Genomic DNA, 20,733 nt, shown 5'->3' on the forward strand with positions numbered 1-20,733 from the left:
TAAACCATGGGAGCAATCAATGAAATCTTTTTTTTTTTATTTTGTATTTAACAGCTTATTGATCTGTCTACCCTTGAATCCTAACACACTGTCAGTGTGTTCATTGTCTAGTGTGACCGTGGGTCCCCCTCAAGAACCGCTCCAGCTTTCTGCATCCTGCTTTGGGACCAGATACATTAGGCAACACTTTCTGCGAGGCTTTTTGTCAGGATCATAATTGAAAGCGACAATAACAAAAACAGTGAGATAGTATGACAGATCAAGCCCTGCTGTGCTGCATAGTGAAGCCTCCATCACCTCCTGAGAAAGTCACACATTATAGATGAAAGCAGACTTTGATAGAGCCCTGCTTAAAAGGAAATCAACTGGATGGTTTCTGGTTGGATGAGCCTCCTTTCATGCATCAGATGTCCAGGCAGCTGAGTTGATGTTAATGGTGTCCTTCTAATCTAACCTAGGAAGAGATTATGAGACCATTCATTAGTGACTCCCAACGACATTCAGCTTTTGGCCCTAAAAAGTTATCCAGTAATTATTCAGTGAGCATAATTCACTGTGATCTACCCGCATTTGTGAGAGAGAGAGCCTTAGATATTACACACAGCAGAAAATTATGCTTTTTCTCTTCTTTGCTGAGGCAAAGCTTTGTGTGTGTTTGACACAGTCAAGGACATAACGTTCTCAGGTAGCCTATTGAAGCTACGGAGTAATCTGAGATGGACTTACACAGGGAGTGGGTTTTTGTTTCCGGCAATTTGTATTTAAAAACTAAGTCACAGAATCTCTCATTCGATGACCCATAATTGTTCCGTGTGGCGTGCGTGTGATTAGTGTTGTTGTGAGCTGTTTGTCTGCAGGAGGTAATAAGGAAGCCACCTCCGTGTTTACCATGCAGCATTCTGCAGGCACAAAGGAAGACAGACACACAAAGCCCTTTAATAACGTCCTGAATGTGGACCGCAGAAAGAGAGTCAGCCCCTTACGCAAACCATGACCTTCTGCTGAAGGAGAAATTTTCAAAGAACTTGTTGCTGATGTGAAGATGCCCTGCATGGTAATTCAGTGAGGGATTTCATATTTAGATCCTCTCAACGCATTTAAAGAGAGTCTGGTCCCAAGAAAGCTACGAGTGCAGACGTGGTGCGAGGGGGTTCAGCCACACACGTCAAATCCCGGCCGACCCTTCCGTGGCCTGTTGCTGAAGTCAGCTGCACTCCTTTTCATAATGATAACAGGCAGAGCAGGTTGAGACTCGGGGCGATCTGTCAGCTCACTTCCATCCAACTACAATGGAACTAGTATGTGGCCAAGGGCATTTACGCCTTGATGAATATGCATCGGATGTTTCAGAGAAGATGTAGTTATTTCCACCATTTTGTGTGGGAGTGTAAATTTATGTGCGTAATCCTTGTGTACTATATCAATGCTCCTGGTCAAAATGAGAATGAATATTCACACATGTGCACTTGCACGCACACACACACGGCTGATCCTTTTTAAGTCAATAAGCACAGATATTAACATTTCCGCACATACGGTAAGCTGCAGATCTTCTGAGAGGGCCTGGATGATCCACGCAGGCCACACACTGGTAATATGAATGCTTGCTGCAGATACAAAACTTTTGAATCTCTAATGAATCTGAATGTGTTTTAAACTCACAGGCAAAAGGGCCAGAATCTCTTCACTTCTGATACTTGTTGTTTTGAGGGTAACTACAGAATACATTTTTAAAAAGGTTACAACTCTGCTGATTTGTTTAAGTTGTGAAAAAAGAAAAAAGAAAAATCAGCTTACAGTGTTTTGTGTAAGGTTCTATGACTGAAAAATCAACTGATTTAAAAACCAACCTTACATTGTGTTCATCCATTGGTTTTTATCTCCAAAGTTAAAATCTATTTGTTAAGGCTGGAAGTCAGAGCTGAGCTGGTGACTGAATCTGTGGACATTTTAAAATGTAACTCTGCTAGCTGTGAATCAGAAAATGTCCCCATGTCCCAGTAAAATGACTGTGGCTGCTGTCAAAGAGTCCCACAGGAGTTGTTCCATTATTCACTGTCTATGGAGCAGCTCTGGGGCCTGTGCCTGGTTGACATCATCATCACTCCTGTCTGTCTTTCTGCTGTGACAAAAGAGTCAAACAAATTTGCAAACTGATATAAAGCATTACAGAAATAACTTCTGTGTTAGAAGAGATTGTCTATTCAAGAGAAAGAGATGGAGGCAGAGATGTTTATGAGCAATACTTCCCTCTAATATCATCAGTCATACATTGTATAAACACTTATGAAATCAATTCTAATGTTTTCTCAAAGTCCAATCAAAGATCTCTGAAATAGGTGAGGAGAAAACTATAAAATTGGATCAAAGGGCTGAGGGCTGAGGGTGAGGTCCCAGTGAGGTGGATGATTGTTCGCTTCAGGTTTTTATATGAATTCAGATGAAGCAGTGCGACCCTTTGAGGATTGCTTTTTGAATCAAGCTCACCACATCTCAAACAGAACTGACAAATCGGACCAAATTGCCCCTTCTTCCACTGTTTGGTCAGGCACAGTGATGCTAATACAAAGACGGACGCATGCATATTACAACTGTCCTAATCTTACCTGAGACTTCACACCGACTGTCAGACCTGGTGAGTGTCAAAGCCTGAAATTTCAGCATTTACATTCTGCTCTCAGCTTCTTACAGGCTGTAATCTAATGTGGGCTTGAATGCCAGAGTCACCTGCTGTCGATTTATTTAAACCTTAAACAGAGTTATGGAGAATCTGTCTATTTTTCAAATTTAATTCAGATTAACGTTTCAGCTGCTCAGCCTGGAAAACCTCACTTTATTATTATAATGTAAGAGATTTTATCACCATGCCAAGTCTGTCAGTGTATTCCCCTGTCATTCTGTACAGGCTTGTAATTTGGTTTTTATCACTACCTTGACATTAAGTCACCATTTTTCTGAAATTTAAGTCTGTTCTTGACTTGTTTTTATCACAAGTGGTTCTAGAAAGATTCATTTACACATAAACTACTGCATCTGATGGGACTGAAACTCAACTCAATGGTGATTCAAAGTAATAAAAGTAATATAAAGCACAAAAATGTTAAAAAAACAAAACAAAACCAAGTACCTAAATCAACCACATTGACCATAGAATGTATCGAGTATCAGTAAACACTGACCCAGTTATCTGTGCTGCTATGAACCCACAGTGTCAATAAACAACACATGAGAAATAAAAGCAATGTGTTTATTTACAGTATTTACAATATGACAGCTCTTGTCTAACAGCATAACAATAAAGCCAGAACAATGTGCATGTGACTCATCATTCATACACAACAGAAATAAAGCAGAATGACACACAAATATGGACAGTTTGAGAAAATCACACCTGTGTAAAGACATTTTGGACCTGTAAAGCCTCCAGCTTTGGCAGACAGCTGTTTGGTCTTTTTCTTTTCTTAAAAAAAATCTCTTAAAAATGTAGTGAGTTATGAGTTATTTTACACCATGTGGATGAAAAATTTATAGCTGAGTAAATTAAAAATACTAGTACTGACCCTTTAAACCTCTAAAGCTCCTTTTTGTAGAGCAGCCGTAATTCCAGTTAAGATGCTGTGTGAAATGAAAACAAAAACAGAGTGCAATCATTTGTAAAATAACCACAGTTTTATGACGTGTTTCCCATGTAGTAATATCCTTTATACAATCATGGTCAACCATCTTTGCCCCTTTCCCACCCAGTCATGACACTGTCACCTGTTACCGCTTAACACGTTTACCTGTGGGCTGTTTCAGACAGGTGTGTTTAGAAAATTCCCAGTCTTTTGTTGCCCCTGTCAAAGCATCAAAATAAACTAACATACCCTGTTAAATTAACATACCCTCCTTATGTTAATTTAAGTTAGCTGGATATCAAACACGTATAACAATACATGTAATGCAATAAATGTTATGACAGCCTTTATTTTAACAGCATCATCTTTGGTGATCAGTGCGTGACAATGTACAGATGATAGATCACAGCCATCTTCAGTGATAAGCGGTGTAGCTGTGCTTATCATTTCTTATTGTATTTATTGCACTGCAGCAGTAAATACCTCAGCTTACTGTAAAGACACAAAGAAACTCTGTAATTAAACCAGCATGAAAACGTTCTGCTCTTGACAGCCTTGACTTTTGTTATCATAAGAAAAAATATTTATTCCTTAAAACGTCTGTAATGAGGACTGCTGTTGAGAGGGCGTGAAGAGAGAAAGGTTGATATAGTTTCTGTTACTATGGAGTCACTACTGAATCTTGTACTTTACATGGAAAGCGAGAACAGTTAATAAAATAAATGCTACCCATCTATTTCCAAGGTAATTTGCCTTGTGTGCATGTGTGTGTGTGTGTGTGTGTGTGTGTGTGTGTGTGTGTGTGTGTGTGTGCAGTTCAGAGTTACAGATGGATACTGCAGATCCAGCTCAGAATATGCGTATCCATGCACATGTATGAACAATTTCAATAACATGACTACCAATCTGTCCTGTAATATATGTGACAGAGCTGCAGCAGCGGGACAGCACTTGTCTCTGTTTTATTAGAGGCAATGACGGTTCAATCAAGTATTCACAGGAGAGTAAATCAACTGTTTAATTTGAATAGATTGTTTACTTTAGCAGTTCTATTTCCATCGGGCATTGACTACACATTTATATTACACGCAGACTTTCACACCAGTGAACCAAAGGGCAACAAAACGTCCTTAGATTTATAAAATGGACCAGCAGACTTGCAATAGTCCAGCTGAAACAATAAGCTGATCAATTGATACACTGATCAGTAAAGAATATTAGATAGAAAAAACATTTATTGATAAAGAGATAAAAAGTCATTTTGACCAAAATCTATTGTTTCATTCTGTGTTTTTTGGTTTGTATAGTAAACTGAAACTCTTTGGATGGCAGACTGAAGGTCAGGGAAAAAAACAAAACAAACAAAAAAAAAAAAACCAAGCTGTTAGGTTTTTGGAAAATGAGATGGAAATGTTTCTGCTGTTTTCTGACATTTTAAAACCAAACAATTAATTGATTGAGAGAGTAATGGCCAGGTTCCAGCCCTCTCCAATAGCTTACGGTCAATGGTTATGTCTGTAAAATAACAGGAAAGAGAATAAAACGACTGTAATGACTTCAAGTGTCTCGTTTCATCAAACTCACGAATAACTCACTCCAAACCCCAAACAAACCATGTTCAAGAGTCACACTGCGGAAGGCATTTTTCTTTATAAATACCGAACTGTAAGTTAAAATAGCCATTGGTCAAATTTTTATGTGTTGATTAATCAGTTGATCAACTGACTTTTCCTTTCAGTCATCGATTTAACGGGTGACACATGAATGAAAACTTTCAAAGTAAAAACTGCACCGTGTACACCTTTCCAAAATAAAGGAATTAAGGTCAGTTGTTGCGTACAGTCCTGCCCTCCCCTGACTGGCTCTGTGTTGCGTTTGGAGCCTGCGGCACTGTGAGCTCTCCCGTGACAACTCTGCATTGTAAACTTCAGACAATATAACAAGATCCACTGACTGATGACTGATGCACATCCAGGACTGTAAACTGGCTGGAAACATCCCGCTTTATTTTCTTATTCATGTTATCTTAATGTAGTTGATCGACTATTATTCGCCTATTTCGAATTTCGATTTCACTCTTCTTTGTAGATCCAATTCACGCTGACTGAGAGAGAGAGAGACACAGAGACAGAGAGAGAGAGAGAGAGAGAGAGAGAGAGAGGGTCTCTATCCAAATATTGCCTCCAGTGCGGTACGTGATATGAGTGGGCCTATCATCCAAGCATAGACATACATGAGTAGCATATTCATTATTCATGTCATTGCAGTTGCCCTGTTATGATACAGTCCTATTTGGAGTGGGCTACCTGATTTGCTCAGCGCGTCCGTCAAAGCAGTGCGTGGCCCTGCGTCGGCTGGCTGTGCGCGCTCATAGGTCGGACCGAGAAGAATCGGAGGGGGAGCAGGCAAAGTGCGCGCCTACGAGACTGCGCGCCACAAGGAGGGGGAGAGGTCCAGATGCAAAAAAAAGGAAGAAAAAATACGCCGTGACAATGGCAACATCAAGCATCTCGTAAAAGGTAGATAACAGGCGAAGGGGCGCCGCGAATCGGGAGTTTGAGAGGCGACGGCTCCTGTCTGTCCGGAGAGAATAAGCGATATTAGGACATGCTGGCTGCCCTATAGCGCATTTCCTGGAATACGAATTCTTCCGTAATTGAAAATGGAGCGGCGGGGGAGAGGAGAGTCGCGCTGTCTCCATCATTGAGAGGCGCGTCCACCTGCTATTACTGGAGGCCCGGGTTGCTGCTGCTGCTGCTGCTGCTACTGCTGGTGGTGGTTGTGGTTGTGGTGGTGGCGGGGAGGGTGGGGGGGAGACATGCAGGGGAAGTGTTTGCATTTCGGGGGAAAGACGCATCTCTGATACTGTCCAAAGCAGCTGAGAAGGATCCCATTGCGACGGGGGAAAAAAACGCAGTTCGGGCGCATACGCTCTGGAGGTAGGCAGTGCAATCGTTATTATGCCGCTATTCAGCGTGCCGTATGTATTTGAATAGGGAGTGAGCTCTCATGGGTAGATATGCACATGACAGCATGATTTACACAAGCACGCACACGCTGATTTATATTCCTGCTTTGCCTGATTTGATCTGATCGGACATTTTATTCAAAGGGAGAACACACTAGGCATGCGGTGTAGTAGCTGCCCTGCCTCTTTGGGACAGCTGTCGTAGCCTACATTCATTTGTCTCTGCTCCATCGATTACCTATTCCCTGCGAAAAATACCCCCACTTCTCCAAGGCACAGACACGGACCTATTCGCTTTAGCCTCGGAAATTCAACGCAAATAAAGATGCCACGTGTGGTCGCTCATATTGAAGCCAGTTGCCTTGCACTGTTTGTATGTTTTGAAGGCAAATAGTGGCCTGTGGACGTCATTTTGAATCAACGCTGTGCATCCCTAGTAGTGCTGCCCCCAAAACGAATAACAAATGAATAAAGGGGAATGATCTGTAATCTAAAGCAATGAATGATTCATGAATGGGCTATTGAAACCCAATGGGATAACACATCATCTTACAGCTAGGCCCCTCCACTGTGATATGGCGAATAAATGATTCATAAACTGTTTATAAGCACAAGATTCTTAAAAATTGACCTAAACATCATGATAGTAGAGCACACACACACACACACACACACACACACACAGGTGCACCAAGACATGTGTGAATGCCTGTACTGTCGGGTCACTAGATCAGTAGCTTACTGTGTCTGTGCTCCCCTTTAAGGATGCCTCATGACAGATGTTTACTGGATGTCCCAGTCAGCCAATACAGCGAGCCAGACAAGCCATGCTGGAGAATAATGAGCTGCAGCCCATAATAACAGCCTCTGTGCTGTGCTTTTGTGGAGGTGTTAGAATCAGTTGTTAACTTTGTTTGAAACAGGATTTTAATTGGATTAAATTTTAACGAGCTTGAAATTTGCCTGGCTGACGTTTATTGGAATGCCTTGTAAGATGGGATTTCAAAAATGAGAACCTAGTGAATTTATTGCCACAATTAATGATCAGCAGTGATATTTTGGGAGCTTTCATTAGCTGATTTTACAGGGTGTTTTTGGACTTTTCAGTGTGAGGCACACTCACGCACACACACACACACACACACACCCCAAAAAAGTAAAGTTATGTTATGGGGGCTGCTGTAGTCAGCTGTTAATAAAAATGCTTGTAGCTGCCCTCTCCTTGTGGAATGTGAAGACAGCAGTGGAAACCAGATGGAAGGCCATGCATTGATTGAGTCAAAGAGAGCCTATATGAGGGCCAAATTGAGTTGACATGTTGATGTGGGAGTCATTATCATGTGTTGTCATGTGTGCCGTCACAGCACTGGGCCCGGGACCACGTGACGCGTTTGGGGGGAGAGGGCCTCCTTACTGTGGCTGCCTGATGTGTAAACTAACAGGAGCTATCATGTCAAACTGTGTCTTCATTCTGCCTTGTAGCAGCAAGTCCCGCCATGGGGGTTTGTCTTAACAGCATTAGCCATTCACAACTCCTCCTGGTCAGTCTCGCTGCCTTTTGCTCAAGCATCCCCTCTCTGTTTAGTTGAAATTGGGTGAAAAGTTGACACATTTTCAACACCATGGCTCTGTTCCACAGGAGCAAGGACAGCGCTGGAAGGTTTTCTGAAAATGTGTTTAAAATGCTATCCGAGCGTTATGTTGCAGCAATAAAACCGGCAGCTTGTGTACACAGTCTCTTATCTTCCCCTGCCCATGTGTGCTCTGTGGCTTCTCCTCTGCTTCAGCCTTAGGCACATGTGTTGGGCCTCCACTACCACATCTGTCGAATGGGAGAGAATCTCACTTATAAAAGAATAGAACTGCAACTCGCAATTATTTTTATTATTGGGTAATTCTTTTTACTTTATTTATTGTTTATTGATTTATGGGGGAAAAAAAATCATGATTTCGCAGAGCCCAAGCTGACATCTTCCATTGTTTCTTTCGTCAAACAGTCTAAAACCCAAAGACTCTTCTTCTACTATCATAAATAAGAAAGAGAAGCAGCAAATCCTTACAATGAAGAAGTTGGAACTAGCAAATTTTGACTTTTATGCTTGAAAAGTGACAGAAACGACTCATAATTTTGATGAATGATTGTTTAATTGCTGCACCTCTAATAGAAAATGAACTGATCTACATGAATCAGCCCCTATTTTTTTTTTATTTTTTTTTTTACCAGCGGACACATGATTCATCTGAGGTTCAAGTTTCTGATTCATATTTTGCCTGATAGCTTGCACTACAAATGGAAAAACATGAGAACATCTTGTTAAGCACACCAAAAGGCCTCTCCCTGCCTGTGTGGTGCCCAGCTGGGTTTTATGCACTGCAGTTTTCTTTGCACGCTGTTTTGCTACATTATGGAGGTACCTTTGCTCTATCTCAGGCTATGTAGAAGCATGCTGAGCCCATCAGGACAGACTGTATGCCACCGTGTTTATTTCAGGCCACTGTAAGCAGGGGCCCGCTGCACTGACCCCAGCACTGCACTAAGACTGTGACATAGTGGCTGTGGCCCAGCGGAGGCTGCCGTTCTCTGTGCCGCTGCCGCTGCTGAGTTCTGTAATTAAAGGCAGAGGTAAGTCCAGGGGAGAAGGCTGGGCTCTGATTGCTTTTCATGGCCGCGAGGAGAGAGCTGCAGCGTGTCCTGAGGGACTGAGGCGCTGCTGAGCTCTTTGCTGCCTGCTTTAACCCCCCCTCCCTCCAGACAGGAGCTGTTCCAGGAAGACACATTTGTAATCGCACGCTACTGGCATACTCATGCGCACTCACGTAAACATACTCAAACGTACCCTGCCGCATGCACGCATGCATGCACACACACACGCACAAACACAGAGTGGCTGAGGGAGGCAAAAATTACATGTGTAGCTGACAGGCAAACTGTGCTAATCTACTTTAAAGAATGTCCCATTTTAGAAAATATGTGTCAGTACGAGGCGTGAGGCACTGAGGAAAAACTGTCATGTAATGAATTAAAAGCAGCGCGATCGGAAAGACATTAAGGATCTCTATCTTGATTGGCTGCCGGTCAGCATCGACGGAGCTGTTGATGTGTGATTGGGCTGAGCGTAGATGTGAGCAGAGGCTGCCTGTGGTTGTCTTGGACCAGGGCTCTGCAGAGGGAGCTGTGCCCCCCCTCCTCCCTCCATAGCAGCAGCCAAACCAACGAGGGCTGCTCTGCACTCTGAGTGCCTGGCAAACATGGACATGCTCACATATAGGATCTGGGTGGGCCCCAGTTTTTTTTTTTTTTTTTTTCAGGGGAAAATGGCCCCAATGCTCTCTTCTCGTCTTTCTTTGAATTCATTCATGACAGCTGGCTGGGTAAAGTGCACTGAGGGCTTAAACCATCACACGCCTTACAAGTCCTATCCGAGAGACTCCCATGGAAGACAGCAGCGAGAGGATAGGAGGGTTTTAAAAAAGAGAGCAAAGCAGTTATTTGAATGCCAAGTCCAGCCACGTTTTTGCACCGTGTTCATGAATTAGTTCTGCCAGAATAATTAAAGTAATGCATCAGGATTTCTGCCATTAACAAATAAAAGTTCAATTAAACTGGGGTCTATTAAACCACTTTCCATGTTGCTCACTTGATCTCAGTATGTAGGCCGGTGGCCACTGGGACCAGGAGCATGCGGGCTTGACGTTTATAGCTCATTTCCTGCTTCCACATCAGACCCTTATATTGCAGTTGGATAGGTGATGTGAAATTTCCCCCCGTACTGCTCACACTCTCCTGGGCCCCCTTGTACTTCAGCTCATGGGATTCTTGAAGCACATAGTGAGATGTGGTGCTGGGAAATTTGAGAAGCAGCTGAAAGAGGTGAGGATTTGCAGTGGACACAGGTGCACTGACACGAATGGTGTGAAAGCGACATATTCACAACATGACTCGGGAGGGAGGAAGCTATATGATGGGGCTAGATTTTAATTGGTTTCACACAGAGTGCTCCCTTGTATTGTTCCCTTTGTAATGGCACACACAGTGGCAATAACAGTTCTAGTTTTTGTTATATAATAACACTAATAGATTCATCGCCCCTTGAACATTTTTTTCATACCTCATGTTGGAGCTGAAGGAGCCACGTATCCACATTACTCTGGATGTGTATGCTGTCAGGGTCCTGAATGCTGGAATAATAAGCCACGTTCATTAGCCTTATCTTTGATTTGGTGGATGGAAAAGGGGTGGTGTGTGTGTTGGGGGGAGGAGGGGTGGGGTGAGATTAAAAAAGGGGTTGATGATGAGAAAGGGAGCAAAACATAGGGTGTGATGTACTGCGAGAGAGGAGAAAACAGGAGCTGCAGAGGAGGGGGAGAGGGGGGGTGGGGGTGGCCATGGTGGGAAGATTAGAGGAAGGGCTGGACGGACAGAGGGAGAGGGGACAGAAAAAAGACACAGACATAGTTACCGTGGTGGAGGCTCAGGGTGTATCCTCCCAGCACAGCCAGTTGGAACAAACGACCCTGAGACAGACAGTGTTGTTTCTAATGGGAGAGAAGCTCACTGTGCCTTGGATGTTTCCCTGCACCTTTCATTTTCTAAATGCTGTTTTGTCTGTTCACCACTTAACAAGGCACCAGTGCCTCAGAAAGGAACCACGCTTTATTTGCTGCTGTACATAATTACCAGCCATTCAAGACAGGCTTGTTTGCTACTCTAAACAATGTTGTGAATTTATGTACAAATAACACACAGGCTATATTTTGCTGTAAATCTTGTGCCAACGCACAAGTTGAGTGTTTGAAATTTACGGCACTGCTAGCATTGGCCGCAAGATTCGTTGTAATACGTTTCACTTTAATTGCGCTGCTATTTGAGTGAGACCGCGCTGTATGTGCCCTCATCAAACTTTAGTGATAATTGAATCAAAGTGCCATTTTATCATACGCTGGGGTTGATGCAGGGATGCAGAATGACAGGAGCCTGTTGAGCAGATACTGCATTCTTCCTGTCTTTCCATTTGCCATAACATGCCAGAGGCAAAACATAATGCAATGCGCCACACATCTAAGCTGAAGACAAATGAGGAACGTTTTTGAATATCTTAACACAGAGAATATGAATTGAATTGCCTACATGAATTTCAACTTGGATTTGACCCTGATCTGTTGGATGATGTTGCTGATGATACAACAGCATGACTGCTATTCTACTACGACTAATAATTATAATCATTCACAGCTAGTAGTCCTTGTCACAGGAGTGGGGGCACAATAGAAATAATAATTAGGACTTCTCATTTCAAATGCATTACAGAAGTGAGAGTGTATGAAGTGTGTATTGTGTGTATTGTGTCTGTGAGGATTTACAGCTGTGTGTTGCTTGTTTCCCTGTGTGTGTTAGCTTGAGCACGCCCCAGCGAGAATTTCTGCTGGCTCTGGGTTTTCCTCAGCTTTATGGCTCCTGTGATTTCTCACATTCACACAGACACAAAAATATGTTGTTTCTTTTTTTCCCTATGACCCGGTCTTTGCTGTCATGAAGAAGCAGCTAATTGCAGCATAAGAGACATTAAGGGCCAGGATGCCCGCTTCGCACTTATTCTGGGCTCGCTTCTGACAGCGGCGCTCAGTGACGTGCTGAAGCTCTGTCATGCGCAAATAGACATTTTTCAACTCGCTATCTCTCGGTGCTCTTCTAACCCATTTCCCCAAGTCATCATTCAGCGACACTGTCAGAATGCAGCCCACATATATCACAGTTGAGCCAGTAAAATGCTCTCCAGAAGGAGTCAAATATGCACCTCAGTGTAACTGCTGCTGATAAAAGAGCTAATTCATCATTTAGTCACACAAAGCCTCAGAGATTCTTTGTAATATCTTGTATAATGTTTGAGTTCACGAGACCTGGATTTTCTGAATAATTTCCCGGCTCCCTGTGCAATAGAAATGTGGTATTAGCTTGTGTTTTTGAATGAAGTACAACATTTAATTTTCATGTTATGTGTTTATTATTGATTTCAATTGGTTGAATGTCTTTTTTTTTTCTAACCAAAAGAGACATAGAAAAATGACAGTGATATCCTGCAATGCCATAACATTATCACAAGCATACTGGCTATACTGGCTGAGTACCTTTTCACCTTAATGACTTCATGAGTGCTCAAGTATTGAAGACTCTGAATGGATGGTCAGACCCTCAGTTTTCTAATTGTATTTCCTGATTCAACTCATTTTAGTAAAATAAAGCTATTGTTTGGCTCCTTTGTGTTGAGACGAGGCCTGACAGGATTAGTTAATAAATTGATGACAGAAAAATAATCCTTTCTTCAAGCGAAATTGCCAAATATTCCAGAAGTGTGAGGATCGGCAGCATTGTTCTTGTCTTAATTTATAGCAGAACAGAATATTTTCAGTTGTTTTCTGATATTTATTCTTTCAGTTGATTAGCTGAATCATTGATTTTACGTAGTCCTAGTTAAGACTGTACTGTCAAATATGAGAATTTTTTAAAATATATATATTCATGATTGTGAGGTGGTGAAAAATAGTAAACTTTAGCACTGGCACCAAACCTCTGGTCAAAAAATTACCACCTAACATGTTGCTTAACATGTGATGCCTATGGACATGCCGCAGAAAGTACACACACGTCCTTCATCCACAGGGCCCAGCAATCTCACTTTGCAGTGTTTCTTTTTTCCGTTTCTGTCATGAAGCAGTGATGTTCCTGTCACTATTGGCTAAATACTTTGGGGGCATCACAACACCAGGTATTTTCCCTTTTATATTCAAATGACTTTGTATATAACCTACTCCTTTGAGATGTATCTCTGAGGTGTGTATCCAATATATGGTTGAGTGCTCCTTTTGCCTTTTGTGTGTGCTATTTGGGGATTTGCTGATGGTTTATTTATGCAGTTAATTCCATTGAGAGAAACTCTTTGTCAGGGGAAAGCTAGTGTACAGTCTCGTGCATACTTTATAGCCACATAATCTAATAGGTTTAAAAGTCGGTATCAAAGAGGTATGCTTCTGCAGTGTTTTGGTTCCAGTGATGAGGCCTCTGGAGAGGAAGGGGTGTATCTATGTGCATACGTTTGTGTTACTGTGTGTGTGTGTGTGCATGAGCCATCAGTTTGTGGGTAATCCAGTGATTACAGAAGCCCTCTGTGCTGACTGTTAATCCCAAGGTGCATCGAGTCTACCTGGACTTAGTACCCTGACAGTAAATTAGCAATAACAAATCTCTGTCTTAACAATCTGCCTACAAGTACTGAGGCTCCACAGCGAATGCAGCAGTGACCGCCTGTCAAGCAGTTGAAAATATGAATGTGTACGTTCCCATGTTTACATGCTTACAGGCCCCCTGAGCTTTTATGTAGGCATGGAAGTTTGCGTAAGCACGGGTCGGATGGTGTTCATGTAATAATAAAATTATGAATGTTTTTCATCTTACGCTGCACTGTGAAAAAATGTTGAAAAGTGAAAGCTGTTATTTGGATTACACAGAGTGCCCACAAGAACACATATTCAGAGGACAAAGGGTCCATTGTCGGGAGAATAGTAAAAAAAAAAAAAAAAATTTGTAACAATTTACACTTTGACTCCATCTCTGGGGGCTCTGGAAAATGTTAATTTAGGTTCCTGTTATGAAGTGTATTTAAATCAGACTAAGAATTAATTCCATTATTCTTGGAGGCAGCTCTGGCTCCTATATCCGCCGAGACAGTTTGCTGCTCCCTCCTGAGACCTGTGGGTTTTCCCATCACTTTTAAAATCAATTACCTTTCTACCTCCCTCGCCTCTCCAGCTCTCTCCAAGTACTCTCCTCATATTCTTCATTAGAAAATCCACCACTTCACCTATAGCTCACTATGAACACCTCAACTAGAACTCTGTATATATTTAAGTGTTCGTGGCACATTTGAGTGCCTCTCTCTGATTTATTAATATGTCTTAGCTATTGGCCTGCACAGATTGTTCTCATTCAGCTTTTTGCAGTATCTAGAAAATGTTCTGCTCAGATATTAATAGGAAGACAATCTGGGTGAGACCTGTTCGCCCTGTGTGACACTAAAGCCAAACAAAGACACTGCTGTACTGCTGCTGAGGAGTGGTTGCAGCCCTAGGGAGAGATCATGTTATTCTCCCTCGTGTGCCATCTCACAAACATCTCACCGCACTAACTGAGGGGAATAAGCATGGATGGGCTTGACGGCTGATTCCTATTTTAGTCATCGGCAGGTAGGCGGATGAGTTGAACTGCGGAGGATCTCTGTGCAGCGAAGTCTTCGTCTAATTAGTTTGTCTAATTATGTCTTTGTGCTGGAAATTTCTCAAATTAGTGGTATCGTGCAGAATGTGAGCATGCTCATTATGGTTGTCATGAGAATTGTTGCGGTGGTTGGAGAAGAGACGAGAAGAGAAAGGAAGAGAAGGAGTGTCACTGGAACCAAAAGCTCTCCTCTGTCCAAATCCCTTTATCAGACACAAGCATCTTGTAATGGGAGATGTAGCGCCCAGCTTTGTCCCAGGAATTCACAGGGAAAACGTTACTTCTGCCTGTGAAACACTGCCTGTGCACCCCGCCTTTCCTTCCTGAGCAGGGGTGCACCTATTTGTGGCAGACCACAAAAAGGTCCCCTTTGATTTGCCCCCCTCGTGTATCAGCTGCAAGAGTGTCACAGCATCAGGGATGTGAGTGTCTCACATGGGGACACTTTTTGATTTTCCCTCCTTGTGAAGTGCCACAGCACCAGGGATGAAGGCCCCCTCCCCACCCCCAGTTTCCCACCCCGAGCTTCTTCTACTGGCCACCAAGTGAGGACAAGGATCTCATGGCAGTAACTCTTCCCTCCCTTTTCTCGTCTCCTTCTCTTCTTTCTTTCTCTTTCTTCTCTATTTCCCTTTCCTCCTTGTCTCCTTACCATCCCTCTTTCTCTCTCTCATTCTCCCTTTCCCTCTACCTCTCTTCCTCTCCTTCCCCCACTCCTGGGCCCACAGTAATTGGTATTCCGAGTGGCAGCTGGGATCCATACAAACACAGCAGACAGGGGGAGAGAGTGAGTGAGGCAGTGTGTGTGTGTGTGTGTGTGTTTGTGTATGTGTGAGGGAGACAGAGAGAGAGAGAGACATGGAGGCCGAGAGAAAGAGAAAGCCAGCAAGTCAATACGCTGGTTCATTAGAGCACTGAGTCACAGTGGCCGCTGCCTCGTTTGTTTGTGTTTGTCCAATACTCTGTCTTAAGCAGAGCCCACCGCCTCTGTCCGCTCACACTGGCAAACCTGACAGCAACACACCCCAGGCTGCCTGGCCGCCTGTGATATGGGCTTTTCCATGCCTGTGAGTATTTGGACATACCAGCTTATGGAATAATTACCAAATCAATAGCTCTTTTCTCATGATTCTCCCCATCACAAATTCATGCCTGGGCCCAGTTTGTATGGAAATCAGCGTTGGCTCATCTGTATGTTATTCCGTAATCGTGCTGTGATTGAGTTATATTTTCCATGACTAATTATATGTCAGCAATATGTGATATTTTTGACTGGATTAACCGAGGTGTTGATGAGACATGCAGTGAGAAAAAAATAAGAGGTCTGATTATAGTGGAGGATGTAAAGAAAACAGGCCAGTTCTCTGAAATGGAATTTAGAGAAGAGAAAAAAAAGAGAGCGTGGTTCCATTAGGAGACACTCACACACACACACACACAAAAAGATTCTGCAGTTATTGAAAATATGAAAGAGGATGTTCCAAAAAAATAAGAGGGAGGAGTGTTCTCTGGTCACAGCGATCTGAGTGCAGACCACTTGTCAGAATATTGAAAGAGAGAAAAAGAGAGAGAGAGAGAGAGAGAGAGTGAGAGGAAGGTTAAGAGAAAATGCTGAAATGACCTGTTCCTCCCTTCAAGGCCTGTTTACTTTGGAGGAAATAGTAATATGTCGGTGGCTGTGTGGTTGTCTGGCTGGGGCCGTGGGCTCCTAAAGCCCTTATGGTGCACAGTGACCTCTCATTACCACTGCTTGAGGGAGCGTGAAACAGAAGAGATCACTCCAAAGGGCAGCCGTGTAGATGCGCCTAACCTTTTAAACCATTGGAATACGTCAACCATACAAATAACTCATTAACCTCATCCATTTAAATCAAAAGCTCCGACTTTTATCCCACTCCCTCTTCTTCTCTCCAGTATTAGATTTGTTTAATTGGCCATTGCACATGATGAAAATGGCAAGTCCCTTTGCAGTGTGGTGTGGTCAGGGCAAGCCATACAGCCAAGCAATGGGAATTTGGCCCCTTTGGCCCCTGCTGGGGGGATGGGTAGTTGGAGGGCTGGGGAAGTGACAGTATGTTAGCATGTTAGTGAGTCTGTTGTGGAGGAAGCGGCCTCCAGCTCTGTCCAGCAGCAAGAGGGCATTGATTGGAGGAGCTCAATAGCTCGGGCCTTTTAATCACCTCGCTCAGAGGCTGCATTGTCCCAGAAGCCCAGAGAATAAGCGCTGCTAATACCCCTGTGCATATGCACACAGCCACGGGCTCCCAGGCTTCTGCAGCTCCTCACAGGCCCACACAGCCACTAATCAATAGGTCTGATTACCAACAGGGAGGCAGAGTGGGCTTTGTTCTTATTTGTTCACAGAAAAGCACCAAACACACACACACACACACACACCTTGCCAACTTCCCCTTTGCTCAGACAAAGTTTGTATCGTTTAAAAACAGCAGCCGTGATGTTTCTCTTATTCTGATGAGAATTTTGACCTGCCACACCTAGACCTGGGTCTGATCATGTCAACTCAGAGTCTACAATAATGTGCTGGTCTGACCCAGTTGTAAAGAAAACATTTAGACTTACACATCAGCCATCTAAAAATGGCTTTCCTCTCAGTTTCACTCTCTGCTTAGCACTCTGTCTCTTCTCTCTCTCTCTCCCTCCCTCAATCTGTCTCTCTGCCTCCTTGGCTGTCATATCTCTTCATACTGTTTAGAAATGCTGTACATTGTGTTACAGGGTTGTGACTGATAGCCTGCCAATTTCAGCTGTGGCACATCAGAGAGGCTAACCCTCCCCTCGCCCCCCACTGAACACAGAGAGACACACATTAAAGCCGTGACAGTGTGCTCCTTTCACTGCTCTCGCTGATTCCATACAGCCTGATCTAGTGTTTCACAGGAAAACAGGGGTTTTTTATTTATTTATTATTGGTAATACCTTTGCCAAAGTGCAGCATGCAAGGTTGTCTCAATGCACAAAAACACAGAAACTCCCTCCTGGCGTGGTTGATATGTTGTAGATGTGCTGCAGCTTCACACAAGCAACAGACAAGAATTATTCTCTCTCTCTCTCTCTCTCTCATCAGAAATTCTGAGGCCATTTACATCTGTGCAGCCTATCAAAATGCCTCTAAGCCGGGTTTCAAAAACTAATAACATCAATGACTTTAAAAGGGAAAACAAATATCAAAGGAAGGCAGCGTATTAGCTAGAGATTTGAGTTTGTCTGAAAGGGCAGAGTATGGCTGTTGTTTTGTCCCATGCCCTCGTCATTATTACCCTCTAAGACATACAGACACGTTGTACACACACTCCTTCTATGACTGACACCCCTCTTTGCCTTTTTCTCCCATCTCCTCTTTTTTCGCCTTTTTCTCTGTGTATCCCCTTTCTTCTCCTTCTGTCCTCTACTACCCCCCTCCTTCCACCCCACCTGCCCCTGTCCTTTGCTTCTGGAGCCAAGTAAAGGAGTCGCCTTCTGAAGCAACGGGGAAATAATTTGTGGCTTGGAGAACAAAGGGAAATCTTTACTGTGAGAGTAATGGAATGGATTTTGTGATGTGGATAAAAACGGTCTTCATTTTAGACTCTCATTTTGAAAAACAAAGCGCTGATGAAAGATCATGATTTAAAGAGAAGAATGATAGGAGTGTAATGTGAATGGATGGGTGGATAACATGTATCCCTTATTCAGGGTCATTATTATTAGATTTAAAGGAGTAACTTAAATAGAAATATAATTTACAAAAACCTATCAATCAGCAGCTACTTACTATTAATATTTTGGTGTCTTTGTGATTGTATTTTGGTACGGTCAGTAGCGTTGGCAAAGAAGCAGAAGTTGATGTCAATTTCAGGGCTAAAATGCAGTTTTAAAAAGCACCATGTGCAATCCATTATGGTCACGTATTGACTGGAGATTCCTCAAAGCTCTTCGCAGACCTCCATGCTCACTTATTGAGCTGTTATTAACGAGCTGCTTTTGTCTTGGCTAAAGAAACCGTGTACGTACGTATTAGCAGGACATTTATTGTACTAGAAAAGAAGGAATTGGGAAGCCAAAAAAGCAGATATTTTCCTTACATGCTTGTTAGTCTCACCAACAAATGTGTTGTCATATCACTTGATTTCTCAAACTGTGTAGATTTCTTGTGGTTCCTCATCTAATGAAGTTATTTTATTTTTTGCTCTTAATGGCTACCTGCATGGCAGAGATTATTAGTGTTTAAAGTTAGGTGCTTGTTTTTGGAAATAAAATGAAGCAATCTGAGAAAACAAGCTTGATAAAAAGAAAATTGTACAATAAAATTTATCAGTTTTTTTTTCTCCTTTACTTGAACAGATAAGTTTGTGTGAACCTTCTGTATTCACAATTCTTAAAATAACCTAAAAGTCCTTCAACAAATCATCAAAAACATTTGACAAATAGCATTTCTAATAATTTCTGAGGAAAGTGAAGTAGCATGCTCAGGTATAATTTACTGACAATTGCCAGTTCATTGCTTGTTGGCTGTAAGGATGCTACAGATATGCTGGACTTTCCAGTGACAATTGCTGGGTTGTTCATTGAAGAGACAGAACAGAAGCATTTTTTTTTAGAAACAACTGATTTCTTTGCCTCACATTTCACACAGGACATGGAACAAAGAACTGAAATGATTTTTGGACATTATTTACATTGTGACTTGCAGTGTTATGTTATGCTACCTTTTCAGTGGTCTAGTGTTTACGGTTTTTCAATTTGGGATTGGACAGCTTTTTTTTTTAAATAGGAACAAATAAATCCAATTTTTCATTTCATAAATCATTTTTTGGCTAAAGGGGCAAAAAAGTATGAATACATGAGTTAACCCCAAATTATAAAATTGTTATTGCTAACATGTTAGTAAACAAAAAGCTATTTTCACATGGAGCACCATTAGCATTCATTTGTTGTCATCTTTCTGTCTACCTGAGCTGAAAGTCCAATATTCAGTCTGTTTTTTCTTCATCAGCTCATGAAAAAAATGGCCTTCGCTTGCAAGATGCATAATTTTCTTCACCTGCTGCTTGCTAAGTTTATCTCCTGTCCAGAGCTGAGCAGCACTGAAACATACAGCTGTTCTCCCTGAGATGTTTAGCTTGAATATTCTGCCTACAAGCTTCAAAGAGCGGTGAATCCAAAACAATGAACCGATGTTTGAAAGGGACATATTTTTATTCTTATCTGTAGTGCTATTTATTCATCTAGACTGTTTTGATGTGAGTTTCAGACTTTTGGGGGTATTGGTCATAGAGATGTCACTAATTACACTTTGTTGGTGGTGCTCATTTGAAAAACTCAACAGCAATTTCTCTTTCCAGATATCTTGACCCTCAAGTTACTCAAGATAATCCACAGACTTTATTGTGAGTATAGCTTCATGTAGGAGCAGTTTTTTTACAATCCACTGCTGACTGTATCAGTAAGCTCAGGCTACGCAGCACTGTTAGCTAGCGTCTCATCCCTGAGTATTTGTAAGTGAGTTACTCAGGCTAGCTGCACAGTTTGCAGTAGGATTTATTTTTAAAAGCTAAATATTAATAATGGCAGTGCACGTGTGACATTACCTTTTCAAGTTAGAGAACAAAATAAACAACAATAGACAAAATAAGTTGGACTGTTGAGTAACAGAAAATGAAATCACAACAACAACAACAAAAAACAAACAAACAAACAGAAAAGTCAACACACTCCAGTCAGTGAGTTCAAAGTGATTAATGGTAACCAAACCAATAATAAGCTGCGTTACTGTGAATACTTTTATGCTATCAAACATTAACAATCACTTATTCTGATCTCACTCTGTAATCGGTGCTCTGTCCTGCGTCACTCCTGCAACCTCCTTCTCCCTTGACCCC

The 20,733-nt window shown here is 42.3% G+C and overlaps 1 protein-coding gene across 1 annotated transcript in view; it reads left to right on the plus strand.

The window, feature by feature from the left end:
- Positions 1–6,441: 6,441 nt before the first annotated feature.
- Positions 6,442–20,733, plus strand: part of nexmifb (neurite extension and migration factor b) — a 45,236-nt gene continuing 30,944 nt past the window's right edge. The window contains exon 1 of the mRNA XM_046405993.1: positions 6,442–6,556. The gene's annotated coding sequence lies outside the window, so the exon portion shown is untranslated. The remainder of the gene's footprint in view (positions 6,557–20,733) is intronic.

This window comes from Scatophagus argus, chromosome 12, assembly GCF_020382885.2.
Source record: "Scatophagus argus isolate fScaArg1 chromosome 12, fScaArg1.pri, whole genome shotgun sequence".
Taxonomy (NCBI): Eukaryota; Metazoa; Chordata; class Actinopteri; family Scatophagidae; genus Scatophagus; species Scatophagus argus.